Source organism: Heterocephalus glaber, unplaced genomic scaffold (assembly GCF_053883595.1).
Source record: "Heterocephalus glaber isolate CG9 unplaced genomic scaffold, H.glaber_assembly_v1.0 deba00001504, whole genome shotgun sequence".
NCBI lineage: Eukaryota > Metazoa > Chordata > Mammalia > Rodentia > Bathyergidae > Heterocephalus > Heterocephalus glaber.
The window spans coordinates 49895972-49922413 of record NW_028258324.1 but is presented as its reverse complement, the minus strand read 5'-3'; the positions used below and the strand labels follow the sequence as shown (position 1 = coordinate 49922413).

General features: G+C 34.4%; 1 pseudogene; it reads right to left on the bottom strand.

Annotated features, from left to right (window-relative positions):
* Positions 1-6239: 6239 nt before the first annotated feature.
* On the bottom strand, positions 6240-7099 carry LOC101705054 (eukaryotic translation initiation factor 4 gamma 2 pseudogene; annotated as a pseudogene).
* Positions 7100-26442: the final 19343 nt, after the last annotated feature.

Genomic DNA, 26442 nt, shown 5'->3' with positions numbered 1-26442 from the left:
ACTGAACACAACTTTTAGCAATCAAAGCAGAAAGGAAAGAGAAAAAGCCAAAAGTCAATTTTTTACTTTCTTCACTTGCACAGGACCCACCTTGTTCAACAAGAACACCATGTTACAATGCAAGTATATGATTTATGTAGTAGACCAGGCAGAGATAACTTTGACCACTGTTGTGGGTATTAATTTGCAACTTGGTTGAAAGAAAAGTCTGGGAAACTTATCATTTTTCATTGTCTTGGTATCAACCTGTATTATGCTACCGCTCCTAGCTGGATGGACTTCAGCAACAGCCATTTTCAGGCATTTACTCATAACTCATGATAGATTTCCAAATTTTTACATGGAGACCCCTCCAGACTTTACTCTGTAATGTTTGCTCTTAATTTGCTCATAGTTCCGGCTAGATAAATACTCTGATAAATGGCCATTACTTCTGTTATGTTCTTGCCACCCTTGGGGCATAGGAAACTGTCCCTGAGAACACTAGGTCTTGGAATTCTTTCCATATAGGTGCAGCCAATCTTTTCTGAGATTGTCTACTTTCTTCCATTCTGCAGTTAAGTGGGAAAAAAACCAAGAATCAGAAGGAGATGGTGGCAGGGACTTCAGTCCGAAACATACATTATTTTCCTTCTTCCCTTTAGCAACAGAACTTTCATATTTTAGCTTGACATGCAAGTACCTGACAAGAGAATGAATGCATGTTCATCACTATATGACTCTTAATAATGAAATGTTAAGAATTTATTTTTACAACTTTGTACATTATCTTTAAAAATGAAGTTGCTGTGCTTTCTGCCTTGGATGCCACTAGTCACCCACCTTCTATAATGCAGACAAAGAAAACATATCAGGAAGGGAGGGAAAATAAAAAGAACCCACAGAGTTCCCAGATAACATCATGTTCAGAGAGTCACCCTCCCTGTATTATTTTCCTTCCTCTGGACTGAGGGAATGACATTTTACCTTCCTAGTGCTCATCCATTCCTCAGACTCTTACAGCAGTTTAGTTTAGTAAGTCAGTAGCTAGAAGTAGGTTACCACCATAATAATACATATGGCATTGGCTAAGAAGTAGCAAGCACCAGACAATAAACACTGTACACTCAAAAGTTACTGACATTTGGAATACAAGGACTAAATATTTGGCTAAATGTTTATTTTAGTAACTCAGAAGGCTATATGCCAACCAGGCTGAATCACTATAGAAAATACTGAAAAATGTCTGATGATTAATTAATGTACTTATGCATTTTCCTCCAGCTTGTAAGAAACAGTGTCACTTTTAGTTTAAGGTAGTCCAGTTTTTAAAAGTCCAATTTCCTTATTTGAGGAAAATGCATTTCTTTTTTGTTTCCATTTTTTTACTTTGTTTTTCCTCCCTCAAAAATGAGATGAGTATATTAGATGAACTCACTTTAAGAATATTAAATAAATTATGAGAAAAAAAATGGAAACAAGGTATATGTAAATAGGGAAGGGTGGAGAGGGTGAAGGGCATCCAGGTAATGGGGAAAAAATAAGAACCAAGGTACATCATGTACAGGTACAAGCACCCAATGATAAATGTAAACATATTGTATACCTAAAATGTACCAATAAAAGAATTTAAGAAAAAAAAAGAACATTAAATAAATGAGTGGTGGAAGGCATAAAAATCTATGTAAATTAAATATTTGGTTTTGAGTACTCATGTGCAACTTTCTAAAGGCAAAGAAGTTCCGAAAGAATTGCACTTTCAAAGAAACCAGTGTGACTTACATGAAAGCCTTTTTGTTTTTCCAGTTTGCTTTCCTTTTTTTGGTTTTGTTTGTTTTTAATCTCTCAATAAGTCCTAAATCAAATCCCCAGTGTCCAATACATTTCCAAAAGAAAATGAGTTTTCATTCCAAATCATAGAATAATAACAGAGAACCTGGGTCCCTGGCTGAAATGGAGATACAATTCTTAGATGCATGGCACACAAATAGGATAAATTTATAACGAGTGTGAACCACTGTATACATTTCTATGAATTTTAATATATGTTTAGACTTTAAAACCATCACCATAATCAGGATACAAAAAGAATACATCGGTGAAAACATTTGGTTCTAGAGATTTTGGGGGGAGGTTAAACTACCAATCCAATTGTTTCAGTAATTTTACGATGTTTCATGTTATACATTTCACTTTTTGTGGTTAGCAGATTTTTATTTGCAAAGAATTGATCTATATTATCAGGCTGTTGAAATATTCCTGAATATTCTATAACATATTTGGGTGAGTAGTGATATTCTCTGCTTTGGCACCTTATACTCATTATTTGCATTCTCTTTCCCCACCCCTGTTCCTCTCCTTCTCCTTCTCCCTCTCATTCTCTATTATTTAGAATCTTGGTAGAGTTTTACATTAATTTTATTGATTTTTCAGTCTAATCTTTTAACTGATTTTTGCTACTTTTTCTAATGTAAATTTCATTTAACTATTATTTCCTTCCTTTTGCTTACTTTGGTTCTATTTTCTTGTTCTCCTTTTTTAATTTTTTACTTTCTTACTGTGAAAACATTTTGCTGATATAAGATATTTTTAATAAAAGCATTTAATGCTATAAATTTTTTTCTAAGTATTGATAGAAGTGTATCTAACAATTTTTATATACCATATTTTCATTTAATTCAAAAAATTCTAGTTTATTTTGAGATTTATTTGATCATGGATTCGAAATTTTGAAAAGTTTTTATTTATCTGTCTTTAAATTCACCAGTTCCACTGCTATTTCCATTCTACTGTTAAGCTTTTCATTATTATTATTATATTTTTAATCTGAAATATTCATTGAGTTTTCTTTACATTTTTTATTTCTTTGCTGAGACTTTCCACATCTCCGCTTATTTCAAGAGTGATCATGAGTGTTAGCTGCAAAATTTGCTAATAGCACTTTAATATCATTCTCTGATAATTTCAACATTTGTGTTTTGTTAGAATTGGTGTCTGCTGATTTTCTTCTTCTCTTGTGAGCTGAAATATTCTTAATTCTGTAAACTCAGAGTAACTTTATGCTTTCACCTGGGCATTTGTAATATTTTGCTTGAGATCCTTTGTCTTGTATGAATCTTGTATAAATATGGGAATTACGATGTTTCTATTTTGGTAAGCAATTAACCAGATTATGTTCATGTCCTTCAAGTATGGGCTGTGATTGTAATGCCAATTTAGTTTTAAAGCCACTGTAGTACTATTCAGAGCTATCACCTTGCGAATACCTCTCAAGGGATCTGAGAATCCACTATTCATTGGATCAGTTCCAAAAGTCTTTGGGCATGCTTATTAGGATCAGGTTGACACACATGCAGCTCAGGAGTAATCCCAGGAGATCATAAATAAATTTATGCAATTTCATTTCCAAGCTACTGCCATTCCATGAACTCTGCTGCACCCTCCAGACCTTTGAAGCTCCCTTTCCTGAACCCTATTTTGAAAGCTGAATGAATAATTGTCTTGGTCCTTTGTATACTTCCTCTGTGGTGCTCAAATATGGGGCCAAGTTACAGAAAGAGACAGAGACCAAAGAATGAAGTTTCTCCCTCTTTTGAGGACCTTAACCCCACCAATCATAGAAGATTCCCTTTTCTCAAAGATTTGACTCCCTGGGCCTTATTTTCACCACAAGATTACAAAAAATTTTGATTTCTAATTCTATTATCTAAATTTGAATTTTCTGTAATTAACGTATAATGCTTTAATAATTATACATCAGGAAATCATATTACTAAGAAGATAATGCTTTATACAAGAAACTCACAATCATTTATTTTGTTCCTTATTTATATTTTTGGTTTCTCATGTAAAAGAAACCATGCAAGGTGTTATATACATCTACATAATGCAAGCTGGAACCGATAAAAATGAAAACTATAAAAAATAACATACAATCAAATGAGAAAAACAAGTTTCATTTTAAAAAGGCAATTTTATTAAGTGCAACCTTACACAGAGAAGCAACATGAGTAAACACAAAAAGAAAGGAGTGAAGATCAAGGAAGATCAAGTAAAGAGTGGATTTGAGATATGAGAGAAGTCATGGAAAAATGGAAAATGATATTGTAGGATAGGAAAATCTAAAACTTGCACCAGAGTATAAATGTTATGAAAGATTTAGGCTGCCAACAAAATTCTCAAAAATATAATATTTTTGAATGTGAAATATTTGTACTAAGAAAAATTTATTATTTCCTTGAATAGCAAGGGAAAACCAATGTCTTTCATAATTAGAACACTAATTTGTGGGCACATAAACAATTATATATTACACTTTGCAGTTTGCAACTTTCACAAATTAGATAATCTAAAACTTTTAAAATGAGAAGTTTAACCTAAAATAAAATGTGAATATAATATTTTGACTTCAGTGCCCTCAACACCCTTCCCCGTGGTCCAATGTTCTTAACCACCTCTAAAGTCTATCCTATGTTTCCCTTTTTCTCTCTCCTCACAGTTAACTAATTGCTAAGAAAACATCAGCAGATTACATTTTAAGATGTTATTTCTCCCAGAAATATTTGCATTTCAATAAGTTTCTTTTGTAGTTTTAATCTCCAGGACCCAAAGGAATAAATCTCCAAAAGAAAATGACAGGCCAAGAGGTGAAGTATTTGATGACTCAGTCTGACCGTATAAGCCCTTCATGCTCTCCTGTCCACATGGTCTTTGGGAAAAATCCTTCCATTCATCTCATATGGGAGTGAGTCAAAAGAAATAAATAAGAACACAAAGCCAAATACTATTTACACATAACATGTTTCTTGATATCCTTCCTAAAAATTGTTTCTTAAGCAATTTTGTTGTTCCTATAAGTAGGGGAAAAGGTGAAGCAACTTGCATATTATTTTATTCCTTAATTAATTGTAACTGCAATGTGTGAATTGTAAAACAAATGTGATCATTCTGAAATAATATTTAAATTATAAAAGAACACGTATACATGTTTCTATCTACATTTATCATAATAACATTAATACAATCAACTAGTTCTGTTCATTTGACTATATTATTTAATTTTTCTATGCAGTGATTGGAAAATTAAATTTAATAATGGCTGTTTACTTTAAAATTATAGTACTTTGTAAAACTAAGACAAAATTATATATATTATACATATATATATGCCATGCTGCAATATTTTTAGAAATCTCATTTTTATACCACTTTAAATCCAGATAATAGGTGAGTGTGAGTGTATATGTACATGCAATATATAAGAATATATTAAGAAATATATATTTTTATCCTCTATAAAATGTAAAGGTTTATACCAGTATCCTGAAATGGTTCATTAAAATGAAGATTTTTTTCATAATTTTAGTTTATAGACTTAATAAAGGCATAAAAATTCACAAAGCAAAACCATAGAAAAAATTCAACCCTAAGGCTGAGTTTTACTGTATCAAAACAAAGACATGAGCCTGCCTACAAAAAATAGTTGAGCCTGCAGCCTTCACTGACTTGGATCAACCTCTCCAACATTTAATTGTTATATCATTTGTATCAATAATCTTAATTCTTGTTAAACTTCATTTTATTGTTCTTATTCCCATACTCATGTCCTACCCTCATAGAACGTTTTTCTTTTTCTTTTTTTTCAGGTATCACAATGTTTATTGATAGATACAAGTACATAAAATCAGGGCATGAACATGACTTGATAAATTAAGTAGACTTAATTTCAATACTCTAATAAGAGGGACCAATTCAAATTCTCACCATTTGTTTCACACCCACAAAAAACACTTCAAGGGCATTAACGATCTCTCAAAACTGATCAGTTTTGTGCAAGTAAACCATGTTTCTTTTAAAAAGACTTGTGCACTTGCCCAAGCTCAAGGATATTAAAATCTAGCCCATAAAACCCATTACTAGAGGTAGAAATACAGGCAATATACTATTACTGCAACAACCATCAATTACAGTCAAGAATTTTTCTGTAACAACCAAATGGATAATCAAATATTGCAACAACTCAAGTATTACCAAGGAAAGTGCATTTCTACAGTATTCAGTGTTGCTATTCAGTTTTCTAACTTAAAACAGCCTATGATAACTGGCAGCGAAAAAGGTCCTTGCAATAGACTGCCTCTGCTTGAGAACTTATGATGTAATTATTGCATGCTGCTAATATACCATCTAAACATTAAAGATACTCCTAAAAGATTTGATGGCAGACTATGATTAAGACATTACACTACAAAAAAACCTTATGCAGAAGGAAATCCTAAACTGATGTGCTTCTGCTTTAAATATTGTGAAAACATTACAGCTGAATGAATTTTCGCAGTGGCTAGGTCAAATGCAGTTACATCATAGCAATAGTATGTTTTGCGCAATTTAAGGCTTTGGCTGGTTCTTTAGTCAGCTTCTTCCTCTGATTCTTCTTCTTCAGCAGTTTCTAGCCAAGTCAGCCACTGATTCACCTGGAACAAAGCCTTGCCTTTTCCTGGAAACTCTTGGGTTATATCTTCTTTCCAAGCCAAGAAAGCTTCCTCTTCAATAATTTCCATGTCATAGAAGTGAACAAAAAAGCAGAATAACATGACTTTTGGGAAGTTGCTGTTATAACAGTGCACCTGCAGAGCATACAGGACACTGACCTGTAGATCAACATGATCATGAAGGAATTTCTGCATCACTGGCTTGAAAGAAAGCAGCAGTTGTTTTTCCTGCTCTAACTGTTCTTCGGAAGGAGCAGAGGAAGAATCCATTTCATCGCTGGGTGGGCTTACTTCACTAGAAATATACTGTAAGAAGCTAGTCATTAAGATGTTCACAAATCATTTATCTACATGAAGTTTGGGAGATATGTTATCTTTTATCCATTTATATATGGTTTGAGGAGATGGGTCCAACTTTATTCGCTTCAACAGTTCCTTCTCCAATTTGAGGAGTGGGAATAAGAAACTCAGTCCCTTTCCTTCCAAAATCTCCAACATACATACAATCCTTATTCTGATCAATTTCTGGAAGCATTTTCTGCATATTGACCTTGCTTTGTTGGAAAAGTTCTGTTAGCCATTCTTGATCTTGTAATTTAGCTAATTGCTGAAGACACAGTAAGAAGAGAGGAAAATGGGTACCACTTGCCAATGGTTGATCTAGTTCAGAAATGTTCACCAGCTCTGAAATGATTTTTCATTCAGTTATATTGCAAGTTCTACCTTTTACCTAGGGACTATGTCCTCTCTTTGGTCATATTGTAGAAGGAAGAAGGCATTGCTAAGAATTTATCTACATTATGACTTTAGATCTCTTTGTAAAAGTATGCTGATTTGATGAAGACATAATTCATTTTTGTGTCCGTCTGAGCATCTACAATTGACTTCCATTATCAGGCTAAACAGCTGCATACATGGGTCTAGGAAAAGATAAGCTCATGAGCACTTTTGTGCAATGTACCCCAAACAAATAGGGTTAAGTATTCACAGACATTGACTAAAACTAATGCAGCACTCTGAGAGAGGAGAACGCAGAAGAAAAATCACTTTCTAGTGGTTAGCCTGACCTTTATTTTCCTGAAAAATTCAACTTTCTTGAAAAATTCTCATATACTCATTCAGCAAAATAAAAACTTTTTGGCTATCTTCCTCTGAGGCACTTTATTGATTATCTGTGGCCACTCAAGCATACCTCTCGAATTCTCACCTTAAGTTCTAAATGGCTCATCCAAATATTTTCGTATGTTTGTATTCTCCCTGTACGAGACCAGTATGAGAAATATAATTTTGTCTATTTCATAATATTTCAGGCACCTGAGAAGTACTTCCATCTTTGGTGTGCCTGTCTCAGTTAGATAGCTGGCAACATTTGATGGTGTCCATTCAGTTGGTGCCTTCTCTGTCCTCTCTGTTGACTTCACTGTGCTGTGTTGTTAGGAGAATACAGCCCCAAGCACACCACTCTGCACACATGTCTATGACACATACATAGTCATCTACAGGGCTCCTAGTTTAATCTAGGAAATATCATTTACTCTTCAGCATTCAGGGTTGTGATTTAGGAGGCATAAAATAAACATAAAGCCTGTTTACGGCCTTCAATATATAGTCCATCATGTGTACCCATCTAAAAATAAATTATTTTGAGGAAATTTATTTTTCAAAGTACCAATGAGCACATTTTAAATTCACCATATGCTAGAATATGTTTGGAACTTCTAGGTCTCAAAGGAACAAGAGTTTTTCCACCTACTTGTATATAAGAAAGAGAGAATATTAGTGGCAATGAAATGGCTTGCTAGAGGAAAAAAGACCATATAACCAACAATTTTATTTGTCCCTCTTCAGTTTATTTACATAAGAGAGAAAGACAATACTAAAAAAAAAAAAACTGAAATAGCACTAAGGCCTTTGATTCATTGGTTTTTTTAGATGCTTGTTTTTGTAGATGCTGTGCCATTTCATTGTAATTAAGTGGGCTGCCTGTGACTGATCTTTTGATGGGCCGATTTTGAGATGAAAATTTTGGAGGAATCACATCAAATGCTAGAGTGTGCACACATTTAGTATAAAAGAATTGTAATTAAACTTCACTCATCCTCTTCTATGAAGAACATTGAATTAGAGTCAAAATTGGTTTCTGTTATGTTTCAGTCTAGCAGAGGCACTGGGGAAAGATCATTAAGATGCTAGAGTGAAATGAAATCTGTGGGCAAATGTTCTATTTATTATAAAGTGTGGGTGACTTCAAAGCTAGCCCTACCTAAGGTGATGCCAATGGCAGCCACCTGTAAGATGCAAATGCTATCTGCTATGATTCTAGTGGCATAACCTTGCCACCAGAGGAGGGGTTGTGAACATTTACCTAAGAAACTCATTCAGCATGCCCTATTTGTTCCATAGAAAATTCAATGGAGAATGAAGAATAAAAGGTGGCCCTGGATTTGAACTTAAGATTCATCTATCTTTCTCCTTTTTTTCTACTCCCAGTCAGATTGTTATCACTCCCTCCCCAAAATCCATACCAAAAACAACAACAACAACAAAAACACCTTCTCTTTGTGTCCTCTCTAAAACAGTTTCTTTGGGAACAGAAAGAAACCTGCCCCTCTGGGCTGTTACCAGGACTGTGTGTTGTCAGGCAGAACCAAAGGATGTCTTTGACTTTTTCCCTCTTCACACAGAGTTTTGCTTTGATCTTTCATGACTTCTATTCTTCTCCAAGGATTACTATGCTTATTTTAGTATAACATATTTTACCATGATGTATTCTATATACATCAATTATACCAGACTAGGAGCACAATGAAGAATTGATACAGTGCCCAATACCAATAATAAAACAGCATTTCTTGTCTTTTTTTTTTTTGTACCAAGGATTGAACTCGGGACCTTTTGCTTGTGAGGCAGGCACCGGAACCACTGAGCTAAATCCCTGGCCCAGCATTTCTTGTCTTTACGCACGCATGCACACACATACCCTACCTTGCCCCACAAACAAAAGTTGAGAGATCTCAGTTCTTATTTATTTATTCATTTATTTTTGTACTGGGGACCAAACTCAGAACCTTGCACTTGTGAAGCAGGCAGCAGAACCACTGAGCTAAATCCCCAGCCCCGTCTTGTTTATTTTTTATTTATTTATTTTTTAATAATGCAAATCTTTATTTTTAAGGAACTAAAATAAACTAGTAGTATCAATAAAACCAATTAGCATATATATTGAAATATTTTTAATGAAATTTATAATTTGAGGAAGTATTTGAGCTTCTCCTTACTTCCTGTTTGCTACAGGAATCACAAGCATAGCTGGCTGGATTGCCAAGAACCCTCTCCTGATATGCTGAACCGATGTCAACTGTTGCAAGCCCCTGTAACTAAAGTTCTCTTTGTTTCAAAAAAAGTTACTTGTACTTCTCTCTTCAGCCTATAAATTTCCCTTTACCTTTGCTTTCACAGATATGCATGTCTTCACTTCTCTGTGGTGCACCTGGCTCCCTGTATTAGAATCCTTCAGCTTATACCCAGATAAATTCATCATGGAGAGTATCTCTGGGTTATTTAGGCCGGTAATAGCTAATGCCTTGAGAGCTCATTTATATGCAGACTAACTCCAAGGTTATCTAGTTGACTGTTTTTCTGGAATCAGATGCTTCGTTCAAATTAGTTTGACACATAATTTTGGCAGATTAAAGTTTAAAAAATTGAGCAGATTTTCTGAAATAGGTATTACTGCCTATATTATTATTTATTTTTAACAGTACTGGGGATTGAACTCAAGGGCTTCACAGGGGGAGCTTTTTATTTTTTATTTTGAGACAGGTTTTCTCTAAGCTGCTAAGCTGCTCAGACTAAGCTTCAGCTTTTGATTCTCCTGCCTCAGCCTCCCAGGGTGATGGAATTACAGGAACAGGACACTACACCTGGCTAAGACACTAGTTTTTTCTATCTAAGGGATCCCTACCTTTTGTACATAGTCCCACTTTCTCAGTCATTATTACCTTTTGTTTTCTCACTCAAATGGTAATTTTCAACACACTATATAAAAGCACTGTGCAAAAGATTATGAATTAGTAACATTCACTTTTTTAAAAGAGGGTGTAATGCAATAAAGAACAACTTCACAAAAACTGAAACAATGTGATAAGGATTATGAAAGAGAAGTACCAGGAACAATACCATAGAAGAAGGACATTTCCCCAGATTGGCTAAGATAGAGGATACAGAGAAGGAGAAACATCTGTCATGGCCAAGTCCTATTTAAGGGCTAATAGGAGTTTGTTAGGCAAAAATGAGGAGAAGCAAGAGGAGCAGGAGGAAGAGGAGGAAGGTAAAGAAAGAGAAGCAACAAGTAGCTCTATTAAATAACTTGAATTTTAGAGACCCTAGTTCCTTTCCCCAAGAAAACTAGATAATAACCAGGGTACACCAACATCTAAACTTTTGGTGTGCATTTAAAATTATGCATGAGCATGTGTGTGTGTGCATATGACTAGTGTCCATTTTGATTGGCACTTTCTCTCCTCCTCATATAACTTTATTATGCTAAGAGGAAGATCACTGAGGAAGTATATGTGAACAGAAAAAGTAATTGAGAAAGATGCTGAAGGTATAAAGGAACAGAAGAGCAAGAAAACTGACGTGTTGAACTTCAACTGTGTCCAGCATGAAACTAAGTACTTAGGTACATATTCTTAATTTCATAGTCCCAAAAAGCCCAATCCATGAAAATATGTTATCATTTTTTCAAATGAGAAAACTCAGAAAAGTTAAATATTTTCCCACAGCAAAACAGCTAGTAAGTGGAGAATCCAGAATTTAAAGCTAGTTCTTTCTGAGTTCAAGTTCTAACTCTTTATAACTCTATATGGCAAATAACAAATATTCTGGGAGTAGTTGTCTTTAGTCTAGAATCACACTTGAACTTCTTTAATTCCTTCTGAAAATTACACTTAAACTTGAAGTCTGGTCCACAACCAGTCAAGGGATGAAGCAAGAGTAGAAATCTCTGAACTCCATCACCATGGAATGGGGGTGGGGTGGTACTGAGGCCTTCTCTTGCCAGCCAGCCATCTACACATAACATTCTTTTCCCCACTACAAAACAAGAAAAGCAGATGAAGAAAAAAGCAAATTCCAAGGCATAGAAAATCATGTGAGAAGGGCCAAGGATGTAACAGAGCAGCACAGCACCTGCCTGGCAAGAGTGAGGCTCTGAGTTTGATTCCTGGTACCAAAAAAAAAGGGACACAGAAAAATCATGTGAGAGACTAATGCCTAGGGTCACCTCTTATAATCAACACTATGCACTTAGAGATTACTGTGTGTTTAGCTCTAGAGAAATGTCATCTGATGAAGTAGAAAGGGTAGAGAGGACATCAAAGAGGAACGAGACCAAAGCACAGAGCTAAGAACAACTAGGTTATACCTGGGAAATTTTAGAGTTCAAATAAGTTGGAAAGCAGTTCATGGAACTGTAGGCATCAGCCTGTCTTCCAGACATCTCTCAATTCCCCATCCACTCCCACTTCTGTCACTACAGTAAGTGCCAGAACTCTCAGTAGCCTGTCCTTATTCTCTCTTCCTTTCATTTCTCACCGACATCTGAGTAATTTTTGTAATATAAATCTGTTAATTTTATCCTTCTGTTTACAAATATTTCAGTTTTTCAAAATATTTTCAGTACTGTAAAAAAGCTGAACACTCAGTCATCTAACATTCTCAAAATCCATTACCTTATACTTTCCCACACTGGATGGAAAATGTTAAACTAAGATTTAAGAAGTCCCATGAAGCACAAGAAGGAAAAATACAAAGAAAATCATACCAAGCCATACCAAAATGAAACTACCCAATTTTTATTTCTCGTAGTTCTATGTACTTTGGGTACCATAGGCACATTTACATTCTGATACAACTATTGGCTCTGAACTTCATTATTATAATGAAAATGGGTAGTTGTATTATTATTTAAAGCAATTCTTACATGATAGTGATAGAAATAAATTAATAATACCCAAAGAGACAGAATCTAACTAAGCACAAACTAAAGACAACCTCAATCCAACTTGTCCACCAATGACTGCCTAGATAACTAGGGAAAATGTGATGCATGGAAAGTTAGTATGGAAAAAAATTGGTGTTCTTAAGTGCTTGTATTTAAGCTCTTATTTTTTTAAAACTTTACAAAAATATTTAACCATTTCATATATTACTAGGACTTCCCCTGAACCTTATATGAAGTTAAAATGTGAGGATCCCTGATGGCTAGGTTTCAATGGTTTTATGTTAATCAGCCTTTGGGAGACAAAGTTCATCAGGAAAGAACAAAAAAAGAGATGATAAACTACAGCACCAGCTCATGCCAAATCAGAAATAACTACAGGACAAACACTGTTCCCTAAATGGCAAGAAATAAATATAACTGAAAATTTACATAAACAGGCTAAACTTTATTCTGGAAATGAAGAAAATTACGTTACTCTAAATTAGCAAAATTAAATTTCCATCATCGGTAAAACAGCTTGTTCAAATTTATGTGCGTTCTAATCAAATTTGAAAGTCATATCTTTGTTCAAAAAATCTAAATGTATAGGGTTGAAAAACTGGAGAAAAATTATCCACAGAAAGGATAATAATAAATTAGAGAGAGAGAGAGCAGTCAGGCATGGAAAGGAAGAGAAGGAGAGGGGGAAAGAAGGAAGGGAGGGAAGGAGAAAAGAGAAAAAAGAAAGAAAGAAATAGATAGAGAAAGAAGAGAGGGAAGGAAAGAAAAAAGAAAAGGAGCAAGGGAGGGAGGGAAACTTTCTAGACAATAAAGACACATAAAAAAATAGAAAATCTGTAAAATTCTAAAAGTTCTTTACTTTCCTTTATAATCCCTCCAATAAGTAAAGCTATTAAAGGAAATGCAATTACACATATGTCAAAGGATAATATTATTTCCCCATAATTGGATTTCTCAAATTTTTTACAAAATTGGTGAATTCAGTACTTATAAGTATCATGCATATTATCTGAAAGCCACAAATAAAACAAAAAACATATGTTACTATCTTTGCATTATGTTATAAATATACATAAAACTGCTCTCTTGCATCATTATTCACATATGGATATTTTAATAATAAGATACAATTTTATTTACTTTTTACTATCAAGAAAAGCTACTAATACTTTAGGCATGTGATTAGCAAATAAAATAAGCTCACAGTGACTGACTCATATTAATTGCAAAAGTCATCATTTAACCAACATTTAAAACTAGTTGTGAAAATAAAGACAAAAATATAACTGAAGAATGATTTAATGTCAGTGTTATACCATACATAACAGTGTATAACTTTAGTTGTCTTTGGTGGAAGTAAGAAAATATTTTGAAAAACTTAGTGGAGAAAACAGAATTGTAGAGCCAACTAACTTCATAATTATGAACTTTTGCCTTCATGTAGACATGGCTCTAAATTTTCTTATCTATATTAAAATGGATAAAACAAAGTATGTTTGTCTCACATCCTAACTTGTGTCAAAGAACTTAATTCACAGATGAAACTACTTGAAAAGATTTTTGTTCTGGAAGTTGTCATGATGTCACTAAATGACTGTTATCCTATCCAACACTTCACCCGTTCCCCCATCCTCAGTCATAAACACTCTAAAACCAATTTTTCATGTTTACTTTACAAAACATATTGTAGCTGGTGCGTGAAGGTATTTTGTCAGACAATAGTTTCCATGGTGATATATCCTTAGGTTAAGTAGTAAAATAAATTTAACTCATAATATACCAGAATTATAGAATAAGTTATCAAAAGCATATTCTGTGCGTGTTAGTCAACTTTGTGATTTTTGTGTCACTGTGATCAAAATACTCAGCACACACAATGCAAAGGAAGAAAGGTTTATGTTAGCTCACAGTTTCAAAGGTGCATGGTCAGATGGTTCCGCTGCTTTTAGAACTTTGGTAAAGCAGAAACATCACAGCAGAAGGGAGTGGCAGAGGAAAGCAGTTCATCTCATAGTGGCTAGGATACAGAGGGCAAGGGACAGAACCAGGAAAATTTAAACCCTTCAAAGGCATACTCCAAAGACCTGCTTCCTTCAGGTAGGCCCTACCTCCTAATATAGCCCACTCATCTACCAACACTTCCATGAGTTAGTCCAATCAGTCTGACAACTAAGACTAGCCATCACACCATGTTTAATAAGAATATGCTGGAAACCATAGTTAATCGATTTTTTAAGAAATATCAGGAATGCACTCTGTGTTTCCTAAAGCAGAATAGGACATTTCCCTTCTAACTCCAACTCTCCTGACCTGGTAATTAGAACAGAGAATCTTTGAACATGAAGCTGATGCAGTAACTATGAGAGTCAGAGTGGGTAAAGAAAATTGGGAAGAGACCGTGGCTAAGAACTGAGGGCCACTGGTATTACAGCATCTTGCAAATTCCTCAGTATCAATTTGCCAAGCATTTTTTTTTTGGTTGTTCTTGTAGTCCCAAGGATAGAACAGGCTACAAGGTTTCTGACAGTATTACCTTTGTTATCTAATGTGGATTTATTCCCTGTGGAGTCTGCTCAGAAACTGAGTAATTTAGTTTTTCATCTTTCTTTCTGTTTAACTTTTCCTCAAATATAGTAAACCCAAAAGGACTTTCAAAGGTGTTTGTTGTCTTAGAGTTTTATCTGCTTAAGTCGATTTTTATTGCAACTTATAATAAGGAAACTTTATGGTTTGAATACGATTTGTATATCCCAAAAGATCCTTTTCGATTGAAAGTTGTGTTAGGAGAGTGGCACTGTTGGGACATGGTGGGACTATTCGGAGGTGGGACCTAGGGAGAAATCCTTAGGTCATTGAAGATATCAGATAGTTTGCTTTCAACCCTTTGGTAGTTCTTCATATGACCTCTTGGGTTCTTCCAAAAGAGTTGTTAGAAAAGGTCCCACCCATAAGCCTGGGACACCCATCCTTTCCGTCAGTTCTTGTTCATTATATGGCTCCTAGCTGTGACACACATTATTCCTATTGCTATCTACCTCGCTGTGATACAGCCACATGCTATGGTTTAGGTCTGGGTTGTTCCCCAAGAGCTTCATGTGCTCACTAGCAGAGATTGTGGACAGTGGGGTCTGGCCAGCAGAGTTAGGTCACTGGGGGTGTGGCCTAGAAGGGTGTATCACTCCTCCCAGCTGCTTGCTTCTCTCTCTGCTTCCTGTCTGCCAAGGTATGAGCAGCCTTCCTCCACCCAGGCCCTTCTACCATGCCTTCCTGCCTTGGAGCAGGCCAGCTGTGGACTAAAAACATGAACCGAAAGAAACCTCTTCTTCCTTAAATTGTGAGTGCAGGGTATTTTGTCACAGTGACAAGGAAAGTGACTAAGACATCAAGCATTGAACACCAAGCACCATACCCTTGATCCTTGAAACTGTGATCTAAATGATTTTTGATTTTTATAAAGATAGCTGCCTTTATAAAGATATCTATTTCATTGTAGAACTGTGACACTAAACTATACAGAAAAGACATAAAATACCCTGTTATGAGCCTCTCAGATTTTTCCTTCTTATGTGGACTTTGTTTTATTCTTTCATTGTGTTGTGAGTTTGTCAGCATTGGCTATAAGTGATAGAGTAAGTACTTTTGACTTATAATTATAAATGTTTTAAAATAATTTTAAAAATACATTATAATAGGTTTAAAGTTAGTCTTATAATGGATACTCTTCCTTGCATTCTAATGTGCTTATATAAAGTGGGAAAGGAAATGATTGCCTAGTCTATCAATGCAAACATGACTCATATTTCTTGAGTTATGAAATGTAAAAACACTAAGAAATATCTCTGCAAAGAAATATTTTTAGTGGGGTTGGAGTCTGGCAATGTTGCCCATGCTGGCCTGAAATTCTTGGACTCAAGTGATCCTCCTGTAGCACTTCCAGAATAGCTGGGATTATAGGTACACCTGGCTAAAAGATGGAATTTTTATAGACAGAAAAGATTAAGAAAAACATTTTCTAACTGTCCAATAGATATGCCATGTTCCCTGTTTTCCTGTGCTTGGTCAGATACCTTGGGGTAGTCTAAGCGAAGGCACTAATTAGTATATGCTCGGTCTCAGCACTAGGGTAAAGATGAGAAAGAGATGGAGAAGTATGTCTTAGTCTTTTGTCATTTCATTCTAAAATCCTGCCTCTTAGAACCATATCTTAGATAATATCAGGAGTAAAAGGAAAAGCTTTGTCCATCAGTTTCAAAGTACAAGTAAAGAGTGAGATCAGTTTATAAAGTAAATTATAGACAAGGAGAACACTAGGAATGGAAACATAAAACAAAGTTAAAGAATTTTTCCTATTTTTTTATGAATATGGGAAGGATATAAAATTAGAACCTTCCTTTTTATTGCGTTCCATATTCGAGTTAACTTGTAGTCAGTGGGAATATAGTATAATGCACAGGCCAGCCAACTTTTTCTGCAAAAAAGCCAGACAATAAATATTTTAAGCTTTAGTGGCCATATGGACTGTGTTGCATCTACTCAACTCTGCTGTTGAAACAAGAAAGCAGTCTGAGATAATATGTAAGTGAATGGGTGTGATTGGTTACAATCAGACTTTACTTGCAAAAAACCAAACAAAAACAAAAAAGCAATGGGCCTGATTTAGCCTGAGGGCCTCTACTTTGCTGACTTCTGCTATAATAAATAAAGCATTGGATTTATTTTAGTTATCAACTAATATATTCTTTAATCTGAATAAATTTGCTTTACACTTCAAGATCTTGTTTCTTCCAAATATGTTTAAATAAGCTTTACAGTAATATAAATGTACATATATATACATTTATAGAATGCACATGATAAATTTACACTGTAGACATCAAGTAAATATTGCAGCTATTGTAACAGGAAACCCAGGACTCTCAGTGACATAAAAAAAATCAATGTTTATTTCTCACTCACGTGAACCCCAACATTGATGTTCCTGGTGGGTGGTTCTCTGAGGCAGTGCCATCTAAGCACGAGATGTGTTTCAAGGACCCCCAGATCCCACTGTTTGGCTCCACCATTACACATCAATGTCGTCCAGTCATCAGCCCTGAGGCACTGCTGACTCATGTGCCTCATGCTTCCACATCTCTTGCTGGAGATGCTACACCCTTTCATTGGTCACAGAGAATACCTGCATCCGAGAGAGAAAGCCTTGGAAACAAAGTCTCTAGAAGGACAGCTGACATCCAATAAAAGTTCACGCTATGGATGATGGAATCATCAGATTTTTAGTGGTCAGCTCACAGTACATGTCAGTTATAAATGCAAAATATTTTTAAATGTGTATTTATGTACCCTACAAAAATAGTCATTAAATGTCCAAAAATTTTAAATCCGGCCCCTGTGGAAAGTCAACTAGAGTATATATATATACACTTAGTTTTTAAGGAAGTGATAAGTAACATAAAAAACTTGACCAATTACTTAATTTTTCTATAGTAGACCAATAGTAAAGTTGATGTTCAAATGTAAGGGCTGAAACCATGGATTCCAAGTCTTGTTTATTCTGTTATAAAATCGTGTGTATAATGAATTGGAATTTCCACAAGCAGCTGGTGTTCACACCTACAAATGTATAAAAATAGCTGCTTCCTCCTCAAGTCCAAATGTAATTCTCGTTAGGCAAAAAACGTTTCAGTCTGTAGATGAGCCAAAGTGAAAGAATTAAGCATACTTAAGCAGATTTTCAAACATAGAAAGCAGTTGAAATCTTTCTCAGGGATTCAAAATTATAAGGAGATCATTAGGAGAAGATTTAAAACAGGATTGCTGCCTTGTCTTTGATGCTGTAAAACCGTATCTTTGATGTTTATGCTACCCCTTACCCTCAGTCACCACAATTAGTTTTAAGTACTATTAAAAACCAGGGGAAGCTTTTTATTCAATTTTTTACTCTTTCTGAGTACTGAACATACTTCTTTTGTAACAAAGTAAGTATGTAAGAGATCATCATCAGGGAAGACTATCAAATACAACAACTCTTTGAACAGAATGAATTTATTCAACATACATTGATTCAATGTTTCTGTGGAACAAGAATAATATTGGGATAGCATATGCAACAGCACTGAAATCAGTAACTATAATCCTTGCCCTCACAGAGCTTAGAGTATGGTTGGGAAGAGAAAATAACATGAGGTGACAATATACTACAATTTCAAACTTACTAAGCATATGGAAGAAATAGATAGGTTACACCACATAGGAAGATGATCCACTTACAAAGGATTATACAGGGCTGAACTAAAATGACATGTGCCCTGAGACATAAGGAAAAGAAAAAATAAGACCCAGTGTAATAGACTATCGGGAAAAGAAGGAAAACAGCAAGTGAAGCAGTTTTATCGCAGAAAAAAGCCAGCCATGCATGAAAAACAGAAAGGAAACCCTCTGTTCTCACCTGGTGACCCAATGGACAGAGGCCTTGGTAAATATTCACAAACTGGGCTGTGGAAGTTCTGCAGGCTCGAGCATTACCTTGGAATTTTACTCTAACCTGCACTGGAGAAGATATTTCCTTAAATTTCTGAGTTTCCTAAAACTGGGGAACAGAAATGCTGCTTTAGTGTCAAGTTTGTTTCACAAGCAAGAACTCAAAAACCAGTAACAATTATGAAATTATCTGCAGAAAACATTACAGAAAGTTTCCGGAACATTGCTGACATCCCAATGGGTCTTGTAATTGTTAACAAGCCCAGAGGGGACCAGGTTAAAGAGGCAATTACCCAAAATCTGTTCAAGTCCAACATCCAGCCTTTCTCCCAAGGCCTAGTTATTAAAATAATGAAGGAGATGGCAATCTTTTCAATTTGCTATGACCTTTGTGGAAAGAGTAAGGAATAAATAAATAACATATATACATATATATGATATGTTTGATTTATAAATGGGCAATTACTTTGTAGATCTTTACAATCAAGGAAAAACAAAGTGCTTTCAAAAACACCAAATCTGATAGTTTCATAAAGGTTTAAGTGATTACAACTTCATATATTAAATATTTGATTGGCTTGGTAATAAAAAGTAAATATACTTCTTCAAGATAATTTAAAATCATCAAGATTATTTTATATACAAAAAATAGATTTGGACTCTACTATAAGATCTTGCTATGAGTAAGTGTAATTATCACAGTAGAAATTTTAATTCTTTGTGATATAAAGCATAGCAAATCTTGTATTACATAAAATAAACAATTACTTCGGCCTTCTATTATCTTCAGGCACATTTATTTTTCTGAAGATATAGCAGGACCAGGTTATTTTCCAGTACTCTGTCTAGCTTTGTATTCATTTTATGAGACCATTCCTCTTTTTATTCATTTAGCAAACATTTATTAAGTTCTAGTTTTATACTCCTATGCTGCTTCATGTTGTTGATAAAGTGCAAATAAAATATAGTTACTACCCTTAAAGAGCTTAGAATCTAATGGTGAAGTCAGAAGCTTTACAAGATGTTTTATAACATTTTTATGTATCATATCTCTCCACTTGGTGCATTCTTCCATGCTTATCTGAAATGTAGCCATAGATACATGTGGATGGGGAAGATCCTTCTAATTGACCTGAAGTTTGCTAAACTAGCTGAGCCAGGAGCTCAGTCATCTTTTGGGGCTATTATTATTTGCTATTCCTTCCTGGAATAACATCTATTATATAAAACTGTGATAATCCCTACATTTTGTATCCCATTCCCATTTATATTGCAGAAATCATCTTCTTTTTCCATGATTTTATACCAAATATTTGGAGACTAGATATGGTTTTCAACTATCCATACATAGATATCTAAAATTAGAATTGACTATGATGGCTGATACATCACCCAGGGATCTTGAATTTAGCAGTAGATAAGACTTTATTTATCTCTTTGTTTGGATAATGAGGACATTTAATGTACACATGAACATTTGAGAGCATGGATTAGACATTGGGATATGAATAATGAATACAGATCAACCAAATGGTCATATAGTAATGGAAACATATTGTTTTCATACACCAAAAATCTTTCTCTATTTTATCTCTGTTGCTTTCCTTATTCTCTTTCTTGAGACAACTCTGTCCCTCTATGTATTGGAACACATCCTTCAGTTCTTACCCAACTAGGACATCAAATTTGCTTAATGCTTATGATTGAGTGAACATGTAAACTAACTGAAGGCTAACAAGAAGCCAGAAAAACAGGAGACAGCTGAACGAGATCTTGAAGGTATTGAATGACAATAACTGTCAACCTACAATTTTATATGTAGGGGAATATCTAAAGGATTCATTTAAGAATAAAATGAAATTGAATTAAAGCTAAATTAAATAAAGAAAAATGAGCAAAAGTTGTTTGAATTGTACAAATGCACACAAAATTGACTTAATGAAACAATAATAACTTTAATTAGTTTAAAGCTAATAAAGAAACATTGAACTAAACTATGGCAGCAATAATGTCAAAGACGGAAAGAAAACAGAAATGAAGCATTCTAGCGATATTAGACACAGATACAGGTGATTAATTTAGAGTGCATGAAGTTCCTACTACATGCACATTAAAGCTTGAAGGACAGACATTAAAAACTATAAACACAGTATCCTGTACAGTAAGTAAGTAGAATGAGAATAAAACAAACTTGAAGTAGTGAAAGATAAACAAACCACAGAGAAAATAAGATAAATAGAAAAGCCACAATATATCAAGATTTATATAACATTCAGAAACTGCAAAATCAGATTTTAAGAATGAAATTGCCTACAAGATATGCACGTATGCATGTAAAACATAATGGCACATCAACTGCAATTATAATGTCCAAAATTTTATGTAAGGAAATTACTTGTTAAAATTAAGGTAGTGCAGCTTTATAGATGTCAGACCAAGCAGACTTAGGTCAAAATCCTTTCTGAGAATAAAAATACTTACTCTGTAATTTTAAAAGTACCATTTCTTGGATAATCTATTATAATTACAAATAGGTATGTGATTTGTATTTCTCAAAACATTTAATTCAGGGGCCAGGGATTTCGCTCAGTAGTTCCACCACCTGCAGCGCAAGCACGAGGTCCTGAGTTCGATCCTGGTACAAAAAAAAAATTAATAAAAAACTGGACAGAATTTTACAAAATCAAATCCATAATCATGTGTGAAAATTTAATATACTTCTTTTTGGTAACTAAAAATGCCACAAATAAATAAATATATATATATGTATAATTTTAAAATGCAAGCAATCAATAAGCTGAGCTACCATAGCAAATTATTACAGGCTGGGTAAATTAAAAAGCAAAATTTATTTCTCACAGTATTGCAGACTGTAAAGCACAAGTCAGTGTGCCAGATCTTTCATTCTGAGGTCTTCTTTTGGCTGACAAAGTGTCACTGTTTTGCCATCTGCTCAATAACCTCTTTCTATGTTCACATGAGGGGATAGATCTCTCTTTTCCTCTTCTTACAAGTTCACTTGTCCCATTCAATTAGGGTCTCACATTTATGGCCTTATTTGGCCTAAATGATATCTTAAAGACACTGTCCCCAAATATAGTCACACTAGAGGTTAATCATTTGTCGGGGGAGGGTGGCAGGGACCTCATCCAGTTTGCAGCAATATATACAACCTGAAATCTAGCCAGTAAAGAATGCAGGTTATACACAAGGACACAAGACACAGTGATAAAGATTCTCCTATGCATTATACCACTGAACAAGGCAAATTATTTTTAATAGATCATTAGAATTCAAAGGGCATTGTGTTGTCAGAGATCAAATGTTTGAAGTAAATAATAAAATGGAGTTAAAATTTATGTATTTTTTTCTGTTGTGCTAGAGCTTAAACCTAGAAATTTGCACATGCTGTACCCCTGAACTACACCCTCAGATCCCAAAATTATGTAATTTTTGAAATAACATTACATTTTTTGGGTGTCAAAGAAAATTGGAAAATTTTGTACCTTAAAGATAATTAAAATACAGATATTCTGGACGTAATACAATACAGACATCTCCTATAAAGCTTTGAGTTATACAAAATCATCCACTAAAACAAAAGATGGGTCTGAAAGTCCAAAGTCTACTATCTACCAAATTAACTAAAGCACTAATAAAAATAAAAATAGTCTTAATAAAACAGTAGTACAGTTAAAAACCATGTTTATTCTGTAATAATTTCTATAGTAGATATAAAATTTTATTTTTTAAAATAAGTCAAACATGCCAGGCATTGTGGGTCATGCCTGTTGTCTCAGCTACACAGGGGAATGAGGCAGGAGGATTGCAAGGTGAAGGCCAGCTTGCTTAACTTACCAAGACTGTCTCAAAACATTTTTTTAAAGGATGGGATGTAGTTCAGTGGTAGAACACCCCTGGGTTCAATCTCCAGTCTCAATAAACAAATAAATAAATAAATAAATAAATATGAATAATTAGGCCAAACATAAGAAAAGTATATTAAAGAAGCATAGAGGGAGCTGAATTATAGCAAGGGTGAAATATATGAGAAAAATGTCAGACAAAAAGTAATTTCAAGAGAAAGCACATGACTAAGCCAAGCCAAGGAGAAGAATACAGAATAACAAGGTATCAGCGACTGTACTGTATTCACACAGAGCTGACAGCATTTATCAATATGCATTCACATTCTGTTCTAGTATACTTTGTTTTACTACTATTACATTTGTTGTGATAAAATATTAACATATTGGTTTTCAAAAATGTATGAAGCAAAGAAATGCATGCATTATGCTGTCATTATTCTCTTATTTATCAATCTGACATGAGCTAATTTCTGTTACAGAAATAGTGGCTGTAGTGGAAGATTCTTATCATATATAAAAATTTATTCCAAAAGGGAATTTTCTTAAACGTCTTTTATTAGAAAACATGCTGAAGTTGAACTTATATTTTCATAGGGTAAGCCCAATCAAGAGAAGGAAATTAAGAGAAGTTTGATGTCATTTCGTTATGAACAATTATTGGCTGTGATTGGAGAATTACTTAAAAATAGAAAGAGAACCCTAAAGCAGATCTATCGAAGTCCCAAGGAAGATTGTCCAAGGAAGGATAATCTTAAAAAGATGGCTCAAACTTTGCCAAAGCATTTGTGATTACACTCAATTAGATAATGAATAAGTCTGCTAGACTGCCAAGCCAGAATTGGTTCACAGTTGCCAGGCGGAATATCCTTCCAGAGTGCCAACAAATTAAAGCTGATGGGAAGGTTGGAGTTGGAGATTCACTGTGCATGTGAGGAGTTGAGCACTGTGTTTGCATGAGGAAAGTTAGAAATAAACCTCTGGGATGCAGGAAAACTGGTTTACATGTAGACACTGGGTGTTTGTAGAGAGGATGGGGGCTGGAGCAGTGCAGGTGAAGGGAGAGAGGCAATGGGAAAGTGAACAATACAGGTGAGGGATGGCGGGAGGCTGCTATAGGTGCTACTGAAACCCAAAACAGAAGTCTCCCTCTGTAGGACACAGCATTCTTCTCACATGCAGCTTGGGTAGAGTGGTTCTGAGTCAGATGCTAAGGTTGAATGTTGGGTAGCAGTACCACTAGAAAACTAACTCAATGGAGTCTCAAGCATGCTTGGGACTGAGGGAATGCCGTTGGGGTGGGCAGGGATCTTAGCCAGGCACTGGTCAGTGCTGTCTAGGAATTTGGGCTATGATGTTGCTACTCAGTGTCATAGTCTCAAAAATCATACAAAAGCCAAACTCTGGATAAAATTGATCTCCATCAACACCTAATATTAGATAATACTGTACAAGTCAAGCAGTGAATGAAATATACATTCTCCAGGATCCTGGTGAGACTGCCACTCAGATGCAGGAAGGGAAATTCCTTTCCCTGCTAGTGCTCTATAAAATCTTACTGGCAGACAACTGAGAAATATTTATAATCTGCATATTTTCTTTAAAAATATCATAAATTTAGAACTGAAAGGCACTAAATCAGTGATTAGCACAGCGTTCGTCTTGAGAAGCTAGAAAAATAAACAATGTACCCAAAGAACATTGAAGGAGAAAAATATTGAAGCAAGAAAGTAAATTCAAAGAAATGAAAAATACAATAAAAGAATCAATAAATTAAAAACACTGGCTCTTGGAAAAATAACTAAAAGAGACAATGCTGTGGCATAATTGATCAAGAGAGTGTGAATACTCTTCAAAACTTGAGATTGAGAAGGGGAATAGAAGTGGAATTACAGTAGAGACAAATAACATTATAAATAAAATGTCAATAGATTTGAAAACTTGGACAAAAGATTATTTTCTAGAAAAATATAACATACCACAGTAATTTAAGATGGAAGAGAACATTCTTAAACTATCTGTGATCATTTATAAAAGCCAAGAAATTTATTCAGTAAGTACAAATTTACCTTCCAAATGACACAAACACAGAGAAAAATACCAAAAGGACATACCTGAGTAGGTTATCAGCAATTGATACCATATTTTCAAAAATTGAGAGAAAAAAAAAGAAAAACAAATGAAGTACTTATGCACGGTTAACATAAATTTGAGTCAAAGTCAGAAAAGAACCTGATAAGAAACAATTGTAAGTTGATTTCATTTTGATATAGAGTAGAAGCTATATCTGAGAGGTCTGCTCCAAATTCACCACATGAGAGGAGCCTGCATCACAAGATTGCTTCTGCTTATGCATTATGAAATAGTGGGATCATATCAGCATTCAAGAGTCAATCTACTCTTATACACAACAATTCCTTTCTGCACTAAAATGATATATTTTTGTGTCACTACTGCATTGTATTTCTAATGCATTGGGGGAGATTTGTGGTAAGGCTATTAAAATATACACAAAACTCCTCCACAGATATATCTAAAAATGAAATCTGAAAGCTATTTAAAAATAAATTATAAACAGGTTGGGTATACCCTAGAAGTTAGGGATGATACAATATCAAAAGCTCTAGTAATGTAAAATAAACATTGATAGATTAAAAGACAAAACATAGTTTTGGTACATGCAAAAATGACCACATTCTACAAGATTAGTTTCAGTACAAGATTCAGAAAATTTAAAAATGTAATCAAACTATGAATAGGAGAGAATTTCCTTAACTCAAAAGCAGTGAACTGTAAAGATTTAATAGTTTGATTAATCTAATAATTTATTACTCTTTTGTAAATTTTTTTCCTTTATTGTAAAGCAGGAAAATTCTGTGTGCATTTCTTGAAAGTGTTGCTGAGTAGCTACTCACTGCACCCATTTTGAGAGGATGAGAAAAGATCGACACCTAGACTTGTTTTGCATGAAAATCACTAGACTCTTGTCATACTTTCTGTAAACTGCAACGAAATATTCATAAGAGATACTGTGTACCTAACAAAAATGTTGAATTTCTAGCATCATTGCCTTTAAAACTTAAAATCATCACATTGTCTGCCATTCATTATTGCTTTCATTTTTCAACAACTGAATATTCTTTTCAGATTCTGAAGGAAAGCTACAAGCAAAAACTATTACAGAAAAATTGCACTATTCCTAAAATAATGAAGAATCATAAAGTTAAATTATCATAATTAAGAAAAACTTAAGCAAGCATGCTAGATATAAAATTAATATACAAAACCCAATGGAATGTTCATACACCAATAACAGTAAATATGGTTGTTTAAGATTAGCAACAAGACCTTTGTTTTCAACTCTGGTAGAGTAACATAGTTTAGACAACATTTTTTTCAATACATTCCTCATGGGGCATTTATACATGTACATAACACATCTCCATTGTTTTTTCATTCCCTTCCCCATCTCTTCCTCCCCCTGTCTCCATCTCTTGATCCTCTTTCCATTCTTACACATAAAACTTTTGACAAGACAACTGGACAAAATACTTCAAATGTATGTTTTCAGACATTGAAAAATATGCAGTATCTTTGTAATGTGATCCCTCAAAAATAGAAATAA